Source organism: Chlorocebus sabaeus, chromosome 7, assembly GCF_047675955.1.
Source record: "Chlorocebus sabaeus isolate Y175 chromosome 7, mChlSab1.0.hap1, whole genome shotgun sequence".
Taxonomy (NCBI): domain Eukaryota; kingdom Metazoa; phylum Chordata; class Mammalia; order Primates; family Cercopithecidae; genus Chlorocebus; species Chlorocebus sabaeus.
In genome coordinates this window covers 14568816-14581792 of record NC_132910.1, presented here as the reverse complement: position 1 = coordinate 14581792, position 12977 = coordinate 14568816, and the positions used below count along the sequence as shown (strand labels likewise).

General features: G+C 44.2%; 1 protein-coding gene across 8 annotated transcripts in view; it reads left to right on the top strand.

Annotated features, from left to right (window-relative positions):
• Positions 1-12977, top strand: part of KIT (KIT proto-oncogene, receptor tyrosine kinase) — an 82983-nt gene that overhangs the window by 24526 nt on the left and 45480 nt on the right. The window lies entirely within an intron of this gene.

Sequence of the window (12977 nt, the reverse complement as noted above, 5' to 3'; positions counted from 1 at the left end):
CCGAGGCGGGTGGATCACCTGAGGCCAGGAGTTCGAGATCAGCCTGGCCAACATGGCGAAAATCCGGCTCTACTAAAAATACAAAAATTAGCTGGGCATGGTGGCGGGTGCCTGTAATCCCAGCTACTCGGGAGGCTGAGACAGGAGAATTGTTTGAACCTAGTGGGGACAGAGGTTGCAGTGAGCGGAGAGCATGCTACTTCACTCCAGCCTGGGAGACAGAGCAAGACTCTGTCTCAAAAACAAGTTATATATTTTATATATATATTATAAAAAATATAAAAAAATTTATATATTATAAACACATATATGTTTAGCTATATGTTTATATTATAAGGGAATCACTGCTACTCATTCTTGCCACAAACATTTCAGTGCTTTCTATGTACAAGAACTGAATTTTATTTTCTTTTTCTTTTTTTTTTTTTTTTTGAGACTGGATCTATCTTTGTTTCCCAGGCTGGAGTGTAGTGGCACGATCACAGCTCACTGCAGCCTCAACTTCCTGGGCTCAAGCGATCCTCCCACCTCAGCCTCCCAAGGAGCTGGGAGTACAGGCACATGCCACCATGCCTGATTAATTTTTGTATTTTTTGCAGAGATGATGTTTAGCCATATTGCACAAGCTGGTCTCGAGCTCCTGGGTAAGCAGTCCTCCCGCCTTGACCTCCCAAAGTTCTGGGATTACGGGCATGGGCCACCATGCCTGGCCCAAGCACTGAATTTGTATTAATGTAAGAGATTTATCTGTTTTTTTTTTTTTTCCTTTTTTTTTTTTTGAAATGGAGTCTCACTCTGTTGCCCAGGCTAGAGTGAAGTGGCACGATCTTGGCTCACTGCAACCTCCACCTCCCAGGTTCAAGTGATTCTCCTCCCTCAGCCTCCTAAGCTGAGATTACAGGCACATGTCACCATATCCAGCTAATTTTTTTGGTATTTTTAGTAGAGATGGAGTTTCTGTGTTGGTCAAGATTGGTCTTGAACTCCTAACCTCAAGTGATCCATCTGCCTCGGCCTCCTAAAGTGCTGGGATTACAGGTGTGAGCCACTGTGCCTGGCTGATATTTCTTTATCTTGACGTTTTTTTTTTTTTTTTTTTTTTTAAGACAGAGTCTTGCCCCGTCACCCAAGCTGGAGTGCAGTGGTACAGTCTCGGCTCACTGCAACCTCCGCCTCCCTGCAACCTCCGCCACCCTGGTTCAAACAATTCTTGTGCCTCAGCCTCCTGAGTAGCTGGGATTACAGGCATGTGACACCACACCTGGCTAATTTTTATATTTTTAGTAGAGACAAGGTTTTGCCACGTTGGCCATGCTGGTCTCAAACTCCTCAAGTGATCCTCCTGCCTCAGCCTCCCACAGTGCTGGGATTACAGGTGTGAGCTACTGTGCCTGGCCTATCTTAACCTTCCTATGGCCTATATGTTTAATTCCAAACATATAATGTAGAATGATTAAATCAGGATAATTGGGGTTATCCCATCACCTCAGCATTTATTTCTCCTAAGCATTTAATTACAGATCTTAGAATTGTTGGTGGCTTTAGACTAAATATTTACTTCGTCAGATGAGAAAAATGAGGCCTAGATAACCTAAGTAACTTGCCTAATGATTTAGAATCCAGAACTGCTATGTCTCTACCAGTATATTTTTCCCCTTCACATCCTTCACTAATTGCTTAAAAGTGTGCAGTTAAGACCGGGCACGGTGGCTCACACCTGTAATTCCAGCACATAGGAAGGCAGAGGCAGGAGAATAGTGTGAGCCCAGGAGTTCGAGATCTGCTTGGGCAACATAGCAAGACCTCATTCTCCACAAAAAGGCAGGGGGCGGCAGCGGGGGGAAGACAAAAACCCCCAAAACCCAAATGTAACTACCTGCAAAAGTATGCTGTTATACATTTCATCTAATATATACAGATTTTAAATATTTACCAGACTCCAAGCATTTAATAATTTTGCTTGTCTTCTCCAGCCTGAGAAAAGCTGTGACAGATGTCCTGTCTCTAAAACTCACTCATTGGAAGCTTGAGTCCTTGCTGCTGGGTCCTCTTAGTAAATTTCCTTAGAAGCACACAGAACATTTAACATGTTCTCTCTCTTGGGAGTGCTGTTCAAAAAGCAGAAGCAGCCTGAGGGCATCTTCTCTTGCCACCAGGTGGCACGCTTGTGAATTGGGAACTGGTGGAAGGAATGCGTCAAGGTGAGGGTTGCACTAAAATGAATATCCTAGCTGGGCAATTCTGAGGAATCTGAGTGGGGAAATGCTTCATCGCAGAGAATGAAGTCCGTCTGATTTGCCCAGAGATCACAAAAATAAAAGACAGAAAAGCACAACATGAAAATGCTACAGGAAAGGTGGGATCGACACAAACGATACCTTGGCACTATGTCCGTGTGGTTTAAGGCAGAAAATTGAAGGGCTGACTTGGCCCTTCAAAAAGCCCTGAGGAGGAAACTACTCAGTAGCAGAGGCAGGAAGGGCCCAAACCACAGGTGAATCCACCCAGGTTGAACGCCCACACAGAGGTGCGCGGGTGGGGTGGGGTGGGGTGGTGCAGCCTGACTGCCTCCACTGCAAAGGATGTGCCTTTGTGTGCAGTGCGACATCCCTCTCTAGCCTTGGGGAGCCTGCGAACCACTTCCTCTCACATGTCCTTGGAAACGTGGGACCCACATGTACCATGGGCTCCTTTGTACCACTGAGAGTCTCCTGAAAAGAGTAGGTCCAAAAAAGGGGGGTCTTGAGCCCAAAATGAGCTTCTGCACCTTATGGACACATGCATCAGCTCCTGAGGCTAGCTGCAGCAGCCTGGAGTCTTGGGCAGGTCATCTTAGGAGCGCTTCCAGTCACCCCTCTGGCTATCCCTCCCCTCAGTTCCTTCTTTCTTTATTGCCATCTTTCTCTGTGGATGTTCATCTCCCTAACTCTTCATTCTGAGCCCTCTGGGAGCACCCTGTGTCTTCATGCCGCCATCAGGCACACTCACTGATTTTGAGGGTCCTCCCTCTACCTCCTCCCCCAACCTCTTCCCTGACACCAGCCAGCCCCCGCGGTTGCTGCTCCCCCAGCAGCACGACAAAGCTCCCTTTTTCCATGTCCCACTTCTGCCATCCCAATGGCCAGGCCTGATTCTACTGTACCAATCGCCACGCCCTGCATCTAGAGATCCTGGTGTGACTACTGTAGGCAAAACTCTGGTGGTTCTGACATGCAGCTGGGGTTGCTAATGAGTGTATGAGTTCTGTGATTGTCTGTCCTCACTGCTGTCAGTGGCCAGTCCTGTGCCCTGGAGACTTGGGGGTGAGTTCCCCATCCTTCTCTGCTCCCCCACCTGCTGCCTTGTCCTCAGAGATTCTAGTGTCCATCTCTTTTGCCATTAAAAGTAATGGCAAAAACCGTAATTACTTTTGCACCAACCTAACAGAAGGCCCTGTGCACTGTCTGATCTTGAATTTCCTGGTTCTCCTTTAGCAATGTAGTCATTGTCATTTCTACCCTACTTCAGCCACCCTGGGCCTTGTCATTTCCCTCTGGCCCCTCTGTTCTTTGTAGTCTCCACTCCCTCCCTGGGGGATTTCATGGACACCACTACCACCCTCTGTGTGCCAGTAAGACTCCAGAGTGTATCTGTGGCCTCGACCTATCCCCACCTCCTGCCTCCAGTTTCCAGAACCTTTATGCTGCTGCCTGCTGGGCCAAATGCCTCAAAATCTGTTTTACCCCTCCAATCTATTGGCACCCCATCTCCCCATCATGTAAGACAAAACCGGGGATATTTTTCTCCTTCTTGCTTCTTCACTGTCCAGGGCCAGCCCAACCAAGGTCCTAGGCTCACCTGGCATATAGCCACCCTTCTCCTTCACCCCACTGCCTCTGGTTGATGCCCTTGTCAGCTCTTTTCTGGGTCACTGACTGGTTGTCTCTGACCTTGTCTCCGGTTCTTTTCCCCTTGCACCGTCCTTCACTGCTCCCAGAGGGTCCTCCCAAAACATACATCTGCAGCTCACCCCCTTACCATGGTGGAGGAGGCCTCCAGGGGTCCTGCCCTCCGTCCCTCTCTGGCCTCACACCTGCAGCAACTCTGAATGGTTTTGTGACTCCTAGGCACTGACTCTACTAGTTCTGTGATATTTGGTCTTGAATGTCTCTCCCTTCTCCCCCAACCCAAGTGATAGACTTTTCTCCTCTTCTACGCCTCAGCCTGGCCACATGCATCACTTGTTTTGAGCCCTAGGAATCTTTTTCTGAGCCCTCTCCACTTGCCCACTGCCTTAGGTTCCCAGCTCAGTTCTCCATAATACTCTGCCCTGTGTTTTAGCCTGTACTTGCTTCATTTATGGTAATTAGATGAGTCTGTCTTCCCCACCCGGCTGTGAGCCCCTTCTTTGTACTCCCAGGCCAAATGATAGGAGCTCAATTCCCATTTCATCAATGAGGACATGTTACAGAAGTGCTTGCTTTGTTACTGATCCAGCCTTGTTTGCCATTAATTACTGACACTCTAGCTTTAGCTTTATTTCTCTGTTCTGTGATTCCCCTGTGTCAATTGGTTCATCATCTTTAGACCAACCTTGAAATATACTTAAGGAGCTATTTAAAAAAGAAAAAAAAAACTATGCTGTAATGAAGTCTATTATTTTGTGAATTTTAAATGGGTAATCATTTTAAAATGGTATAGTGCTATTGCTTGAAACCTTAAACTGTCCAAATTCTGTAAAATCACTAAATATCGTGTACATAATACAGTACTGAGACCTGGCATGCAGATAGAACATTTCTTTAATTTTTAACAACTAAACAGAAATTTGCTTTGTCTAAGGGAACTGGTTTCTCAGGCCTGGACGTGGGAGTATTACAATGAAAGGTAAGGAGGAAATGATGTCCAAAAGTTACCTATCATTCACCTCATGACTAAACCTGAGAAGGTTTTTTGTTTTTCTTGAAATGGGGCCTTACTCTGCTCCTCAGACTGGAGTGCAGCGGCACAATCTCAGCTCACCGTAGCCTCGACCTCTTGGGCTCAGGTGATCTACCAACGTCAGCCTCCCGAGTACCTGCGACTACAGGAGTGTGCCACCACACCCGGCTAATTTTTGTGTTTTTTGTAGAAATAGGGTCTCACCATATTGCCTAGGCTGGTCTATAACTCCTGGACTCAAGTGATCTGCCTGCCTCCGCCTCCCAAAGTGCTAGGATTACAGGTGTCAGCCACCACGCCTGGCCCTGAGCAGATTTTAATCATGAGTTCTGCCTATTATACGTGCTTTAATCTCTGTGTTACTGGATTAAAGATAGATGTGAACTTTCTCTTACCCAGAAAAATCTTTGGAAATAGAAAGTGTGATCCATCCAGGCATGCTCTCAAACTTTTCCATGGAATACTTTTAAAGATTGGAGGGACCAGGGGTTTGAGTGGGACATTTGGGAATGTGTAGTTGTAAAGTAATTCAATTTCTTCGAAAACTCACGTATTTCTTCCTGAAAAAAATACATTTGATTTTACCTTCTATATTACAATATGTAAAACAATATGAAAGACTGTTTAAAATTATTTACCACTGAGTGAAATCGACCTTCAAGAAGTCTCATAATCAACTTTGGGAGGCCGATGTGGGTGGATTACCTGAGGTCAAAAGTTCAAGACCAGATTGGCCAACATGGTGAAACCGCATCGCTACTAAAAATGCAAAAATTAACCGGGTGTGGTGGTGCACCCCTGTAATCCCAACTACTTGAGAGGCTGAGGTGGGAGAATTGCTTGAGCCCAGGAGGCAGAGGCTGCAGTGAGCCGAGATCGCGCCACTGCACTCCAGCCTCAGCAACGACAGAGCAAGACCGCGTCTCCAAAAAAAAAAAAACTAATAAACATCCTCAGTGAAAAAGCATTGCTCTGTAGGATGATGCCACAAATTATTTAACCATTCTTTCCTTTCTGCCCCTTTGCGTTTTCTGTACTGTAGGAGATTCCTTCCCTCTGCACTTACAGAGCACGTGCCATATTCCTGGCACTGGACCAGAGACCTTACTTTGGATTGTGAGAGCTCAAAGCTTGGTTGGGTTGGTGTCCCCATAGGACTAGCTTTTCCTGAAGCACCGCACCCGTTCATGCTTTGAGAACTTTGTCTTCGCCTTCCTTTTCCTTGAACACACGTAGAAACACATACACATGCAAATACATATACAAAGTCTTCCTGGCTCAGCTCTCCCCTCCACCCTTTCATGATTCTTCTGGGCAGCACAGGCCTGTAGCATGTGCATCACCTCTTGATATTTTTATTTCATTAGCATTTTGTCTTTGCACAAGGCTGTGAGTTCCCCCATGAGCACTCGTTCCGGTTACATAGTACATGCATGTTGAAAGGTCACACTTTAATGATGATGGTGGAGTGGGCTCCCCACAGTAGAACAGAGACAGTTTTGGGACTCTGTTGCATGACTTCCTTTGGTTCGTGTGGGTGATCCAGAGTTGATTTAGTCTCCTCACTTCTGGGCAAGAGCATTTTGAGGACTCGTGTGGTTTTCACTGAGTTCATACTCCCCCTCCCCCATCTGCACGCTATTTCCAGTATCATCTCTTTGTTGTAAAGCCTCATGGGTGTTGTGGGCGATTACTGGGATCCTTCCATCTTGGTTTTCATCCAGTTTATTCCTATGGGGATATAAAAGTATATCAGGAACAGTATGATATACAAATCATTAGCTTTTTTATTACGAATTGTGGTTAAACACTATGTGAACCAAAGAGTAGTTGAACTGCAATGCACAGGCTGCGCCCTAGTCACAGTTCTTCCTGCTCTACTTCCCCAAAACTAGAATAGGTCTCTCTAATGGGGTGGATTTTCTTTTCTTCCCCGCCATTATTTTGTCTAGTTCCTTATATCTGTGTCTAAAGGAGGACAGGTTTAGAAAGGACTTCCTTACTTTTAACCCCAGCTATCAATCCAGTTGTTGGAACTTCAGCCTTTTGTGAAGGATAGAAAGACCTTGCAGTCATGGTTGACCTGGGCCAGCCACTGCTGAAATTGCCTGGGAGCACCCTTGGACTCCATCAACAGGTCTCTCCTACTTCCACAGATCACTGTGCCCAGAATTGCAGTCTCAACTAGTCTGGGAATTGACGTGTTAAAAAAATACTACAGGTATGCTTGAATATTTTATTTTTACTTAAAAACAGAAGATGGACAGTTGCCTATCTTTTGATGGAGGTCCAAAGCCGCCTCTTTGAGTTTTGGTTGAGCGATGGTCTTTCTCAGGAAAGTTCTGAGCTGCCATTCTTTCCATACACCACACCCACAGTGCAGGATTTGTGATTCCTTATTTTTGTGTCCTTAAATGGAGTACTTGTGAAACAATCCAAATGCAGAACCCCCACTAAGGAGGCCCTCCCCCGATTTGCTAATGTTTGCCACATTAATTCAATAGTAGGCTTTCTTTAGTTGAGCGACCCATAGAAAGCCTTTCTTAGTTATGGAAGAATTAGCATCCTTCTCCCCGTAAGCACACACTCATTTTTTACCCATTTCTTTAATGTGCACTTTATACATATAATTTATACATAATAAAATATCAAATACAACTCCCATAAGCAGGTTTGGGGATAAAACCACATGACTCATGGTGTGAGTGGAAGAGCAAAGATACACTAGAGAAGAACTTAATAGCATTGGACATTAAAAATGCCTTCGGCAGTCAGTGTGGTTTAAAATAAGAGCTAGGTCTTTCCGCTCAGAGTTAAAAGACCTTCCCCTGCCAATGCTTATTTAGTATAAGCTCAACTGTATAGAAAAACTAAATAAAAATAGTGAAGCAATTAATTTTTTAATGACATGATTTAAAACAACATTGAGGGGTTCACAGAGGCTAATAATAGAGGCCAGTGTGATCAGATAAAAGAAGCGTCCAGATACCTGAGGCAAGTTTTAGGTTTAGCTGGGCATTAAAGAATTGTTGAGTTTTAAAAAAGTTAATTGTGGTAAAATACGTGTAACTTAGGATGTACTATTTTTAAGTGTCCCAATTCTGTGTGGCACCAAGTATCTTCACAATGTTGTGTAACCATCACCACTAACCATTTCCAGAACTTCTTCATATCGCAAACAGAAACTTATCAAATAATAACTGTCCATCCCCCTCTGTACTCCCTCCCTACACCTTGGTAACCTGTTCTACTTTCTGTCTCTGTGAATTAGCCTATCCTAGGTACGTCATATAACTGGTATCATACAATATGCCTTTGTGTCTGGCACATTTGACCTAGCATACTGTTTGCAAGGTTCATTCATGTGCGGCATGTATAGAGTGCTACTTTTTTTTTTTTTTGGCTGAGTAATATTCCATTGTATGTATATACCACATTTTATCCATTCATAAGTTATTGGACCACATTTGGGTTGTTTCCACCTTTTGGCTATGGTAAATAATACTGCTGGGAACATTGGTGTACAAGTACGGGTTTGAGTTTCTGCTTTCAATTATTTTGGTTGAATTTTATACTACTAGTGATGAGGGAGACATATCAAGTACCTGAAGAGGTTATAAGCAGAGGGTTTATTGGCATTTCTTTTTTTTTGAACTATCACTAAAATCTTGCATTGTTGACTGTTCTTAAGTGTCCCCTTCCTCCTTAAAGCTCTTTGAAAGCAAAGGCCATTTTCTAGGTTCAGCACTTATCAAGTACCTGTATTTACTGAATAAGTATTTATGGAATAGTTTCTGGAGTTCCTAGCTTGGAGCCATCATTCCTTATAGTACTAGCTGGTCTCCAGAGTGTTGGGTTTTGCCATCTATCCTTTTTTTGGGTTCATTAATTAACACATGTTCAGGGAACAGAAAACAAACCTTAATATTAGCCTCAGCCAAACATAATTGGGGAAGTATATTTGCTAATGCAAAAAGTCCTGATGCAGATAAAACACAATTCAACAAACATTTGTTAAGAACTTGCTGTCTACCACACACTTTTCAAAATTTGGAATTTCAGAGCAATTTCAGAGCTAAGTTGGAATACCTTTTTGAAAGGCATTCTTTTAATATGAAGCTCTACTCTTTTAAACAAATCTTTACAGTTTTTAACAATTGTGAGACTACTATAACAATATTAAACACAATTTAAAAAAGAGAATAAACATTGCAGTCCCACCCTAATAAAAGCCCTATTTTCATTTTATAATGTGAGTTTATAAATCATTTATTTTGAAAATAAAACCCTGAATACTTCTGGTGGCAATTAATTATTTTTTAAAACTCTAGAAGTGAAGCATGAACTCGTGATCTTGAATTTAGAGGGCCCTATTTGGAGGTATGCATGGCTTTTTGATTTAATGAAGCCAGGCTTTTCTTGGTGGAGCAGCAGAACTGACATGGGTCATCTTTTGGGGATAGATCTGTAGACTGTTGACATCTGTTATAGGGACTGGGTGTTTAGGAGCCTGTCCTCTCTTTGTTTTTTCATATGTTCAGGATTGAAGAGAATGTTTGTATGACTGTGCTAGAGGGAAAAGTAAGATTTAGGATCCTTACCTGCAGGATCTAAGACCTTGGAGTGGGTGTAGGAGATGTGGATACAGTTGAACATCAGTACAAGGCAAATGAGTGATGGACTGCCTTTGTTGGTGAGATTTAGTGAGGACAGGTTATCGCGACATGGAGTGGCTAGGGAACAACATCCATGAAGAGGCTGTCTTCAGCAAGGCTTTACACAAGATAAGACGTGTCCAAGGGACACAGGCAGAAACAATGATGGGCATGACAATGGATGAAGAATATTCTCGGGATCCTTAGCCAGTCAGCCTAAGGAGAGGCAGGTTGGGTCTGGGGAAAACAGCTAGAAGTTCACCCCATAGCAGTTCCTTTAAAGTTGTAAGAGCTGCTACTGTTAGCTGCTGCTGCCTCTGTTGTGGTTTTGAGGCTGGGGGTGGAGTTGTTTTTTTTTTTTTTTAAAAAAAAAGGATATTGTTTTAGGCTGGACCTCAGCTTTGAGGGAGGATGAGTTGGGGTGGGGTGGGTGGTGGCTGGCGAGGAGTCTTTTAGGAGAGGATGTTAGCTCTGTGAAGTAGTTGGCTGGTCTCGGGTAGGATGGCAGGAATGGAAGGGATACAGGGTGTGTGGAGGAGGTTCTGAAGGAAAGAATGCTAGGATGTGCTGCCCGAGATGGGGAAGTCAGGTCGGAACGTGTTTGGCAGATGATGGGAACTCGTCCCATACATAGGAAGTGGGTGAGTCTGGACTGATTTGGAGGGCCAATAAGAAGTTCCATTTCTGGAATAAGTGTGCCTGACATTATGTGTTTTCCATGTACCCAAGCATAGTTCTAAGAGCTTTACGTAACAGCCTTATAAAATAAGTACTGTTACTATCCCCATTTTACAGATGAGAAACTGAGGGCAGAGTTGAGTAGGAACTTGCCCCAGGGTTACGCACTTAGTATCAGAGCCCAGATGCAAGTCTAGACAGTCCTAACTCAAGAGCCAAGCTCTCACTTTTGGTATGCTGAAAGGCTTTCCTGCTTTTCTATGATAGCATGTATTAAAAACTGTCCAGTCCTGTTTTAATCTCCTTGCATGTGTTACTTCACCTGATTCTCAGAAGAATTCTATGAGATGAGGGTATTTTTATCCTCATTTTCCAGGTGTGGAAAGTTGGACACAGAGTTAGGGTGATTTGCCTATGTCACACAGCTAGACTTAGCTGCATTGGCCTGGTGTGTCTCAGGAAGTCAAGGATGTTTCCTTGACTGGATTGTAATTATCTATATCCATCAGATCAACCCATGAGAAAATGGAATTGATTGAAATAGATTGCAGTATAAATCTTTAAGAATTATTGGGTCAAATTTGCTATCAATATCATGCACATTCATTGGGAACTGTTCCTTTTTTAAAAGGAATAAATAATAGAAATAACGTCTCTATTTATTGCTGCCTCTGTTTTTATTATTTAGTGCTCTGTACAACTCTGAAAATAATCCTGGCCACTGCGTGTCCATATTCTTGCTGCCACATTTAGATGCTGCACCTAGCAGACTCAACGTCTCACTCTATAGCCTTTATCACGTTGTTGGTGCCTAATAATATTTAGTGTTTATAATTGGCCTTATTGTCTTTTGATCTGGGGTGTACTTTGCTTGACATAATGGGGCTACAGTGGATGCCACCACAGGCAATATTTGGCTAGCAAACAGGAATTGAGACTGGTCATATATACACACACCTGCAGGAAGCAATTTCCACCCTCCTATAAAGCACCTTCAGTCTGTCCCTACCCATAAGTGCTCTTCTTTCTATCTCACATGTGAGGAGGTCTCCTGTTTTCTTTACCTTTAAGCCTGGTTCGGCTACAGATCTCCATTTCCATCTTATACTGCCAGAACTACCCAAGGGAGAGCTCTGCATTTGCAGCCTGTAACCCTGGAGCAAATGACACTTCCCACTCAACTGAAATTGTACTTTAGAATTTCCAGCGGTCTCTTTGTAACCAGATTAGGGGTCTTTTGTTCATTTCCTGCCATCTTACTGTGGCATCTGCCCTTAGAACCACCACCCTCTCTTTGAAACTTTGTACTGCATTGACTTCTTTGCCACTTAGGCTCTCTCCCCTTTCTTCCTGGTGGTTCTTTTTCTTAAATCTCTCATGACTCTTTCCTACACCCTCTTGGCTGGAAGATCCCTTTAAGATCAGTGCTTGGTTGGTTCCTCAAACCCGTTTCTTTAATGATCTGATCTTGTTTTTTAACTTCACAAGGTGTCACTGGACCACCATCATCTGAATTCCAGGTTATAAGCAACCCACTGCTGAGAAGTCCCATTACCAGCCAGGTTGTACCTGTGAGCAAATTACACCTCTCACGTCCCCTCCCCTCAGACTATGCCCCCATCCCCTATCCTCAGCCATGCTGAACTTGTGTGGCTCACTCAGATCAGTCCTCATCTGCAACGTTGCAAATGGTGGCAGGGGACATAAATCTGATGTGCATGAACCGTTCCCTGAACCATTCCCCTCACCATTCTGCAAGAGGTCACTGAGAGCCCCCAGGGAGTCTTGTTATCACACTGCCCCAGCCCACCTCACCTGGGGACCTTGCCTTCTGCCTCCTCACTGAGGTCCTCCCTGAGTCAACCTTTTGCTTTTTCATCCCACTGGCATGTCCTTCCTCTGACAATCTATGGTGTCTTTTCCTCTTTATTCTGAATTCCTTACTGGAGGTTCTCATTACTTCTGCCTGCGACTAGCACTTTTCATTCACTTCTTTGAATCTAGTTGATTCTCTGGGATCTCACTGTGCATGTCACTTCTCTGCTGAAAAACCTGGAGTGAATCTACAGGGTCCCTGAGGTACATGCCCAGAATTTACACCCAGAAGTTCAGAACCCTTGGTGGATCTGGTTTCACTCCATGTAGTCTCACCTGTCACGTGCTCCACAAGGTACTGTTTTGTAGCCAGGCCAGTTTCTGAACGACTCTAGAGGCTCTGTGCTCACTTCACTGCCAGCCCTTTCTTCATGCTGTCGTCTTCTCCTTCTCCTCCTTTGCCGTTATGATATGGTTACACTCCAGCCCACCTCTTCTTTTTCTTCAGATTGACAGCAAATCTCATAGCTATGTTTTACTTCAGTAGTTTGTTCTGTTTTTTGTTTGTTTGTTTGTTTTTGTTTTTGTTTTTGTTTTTTTAGAGAGACAGAGTCTCACTCTGTCACTCAGGCTGGAGTGCAGTGTTGCAATCACAGTTTGCTGCAACCTCGACCTCCTGGTCTTAAGTGATCTCCCGCCTCAGCCTCCCATGTAGCTGGGAATACAGGTGCCCACTACCATGTCCAGCTAATGTTTTTTCTAGTTTTTGTAGATGTGTTGGGTGGGGGGTGAGGGGGTCTCACTGTGTTGCCCAGGCTGGTCTCGAACTCCTAGGCTCAAGCAGTCTTCCCACCTCAGCTTCCCAAAGTGCTGGGATTACAGGCGTGAGCCACGGCACCTGGCCAGCAG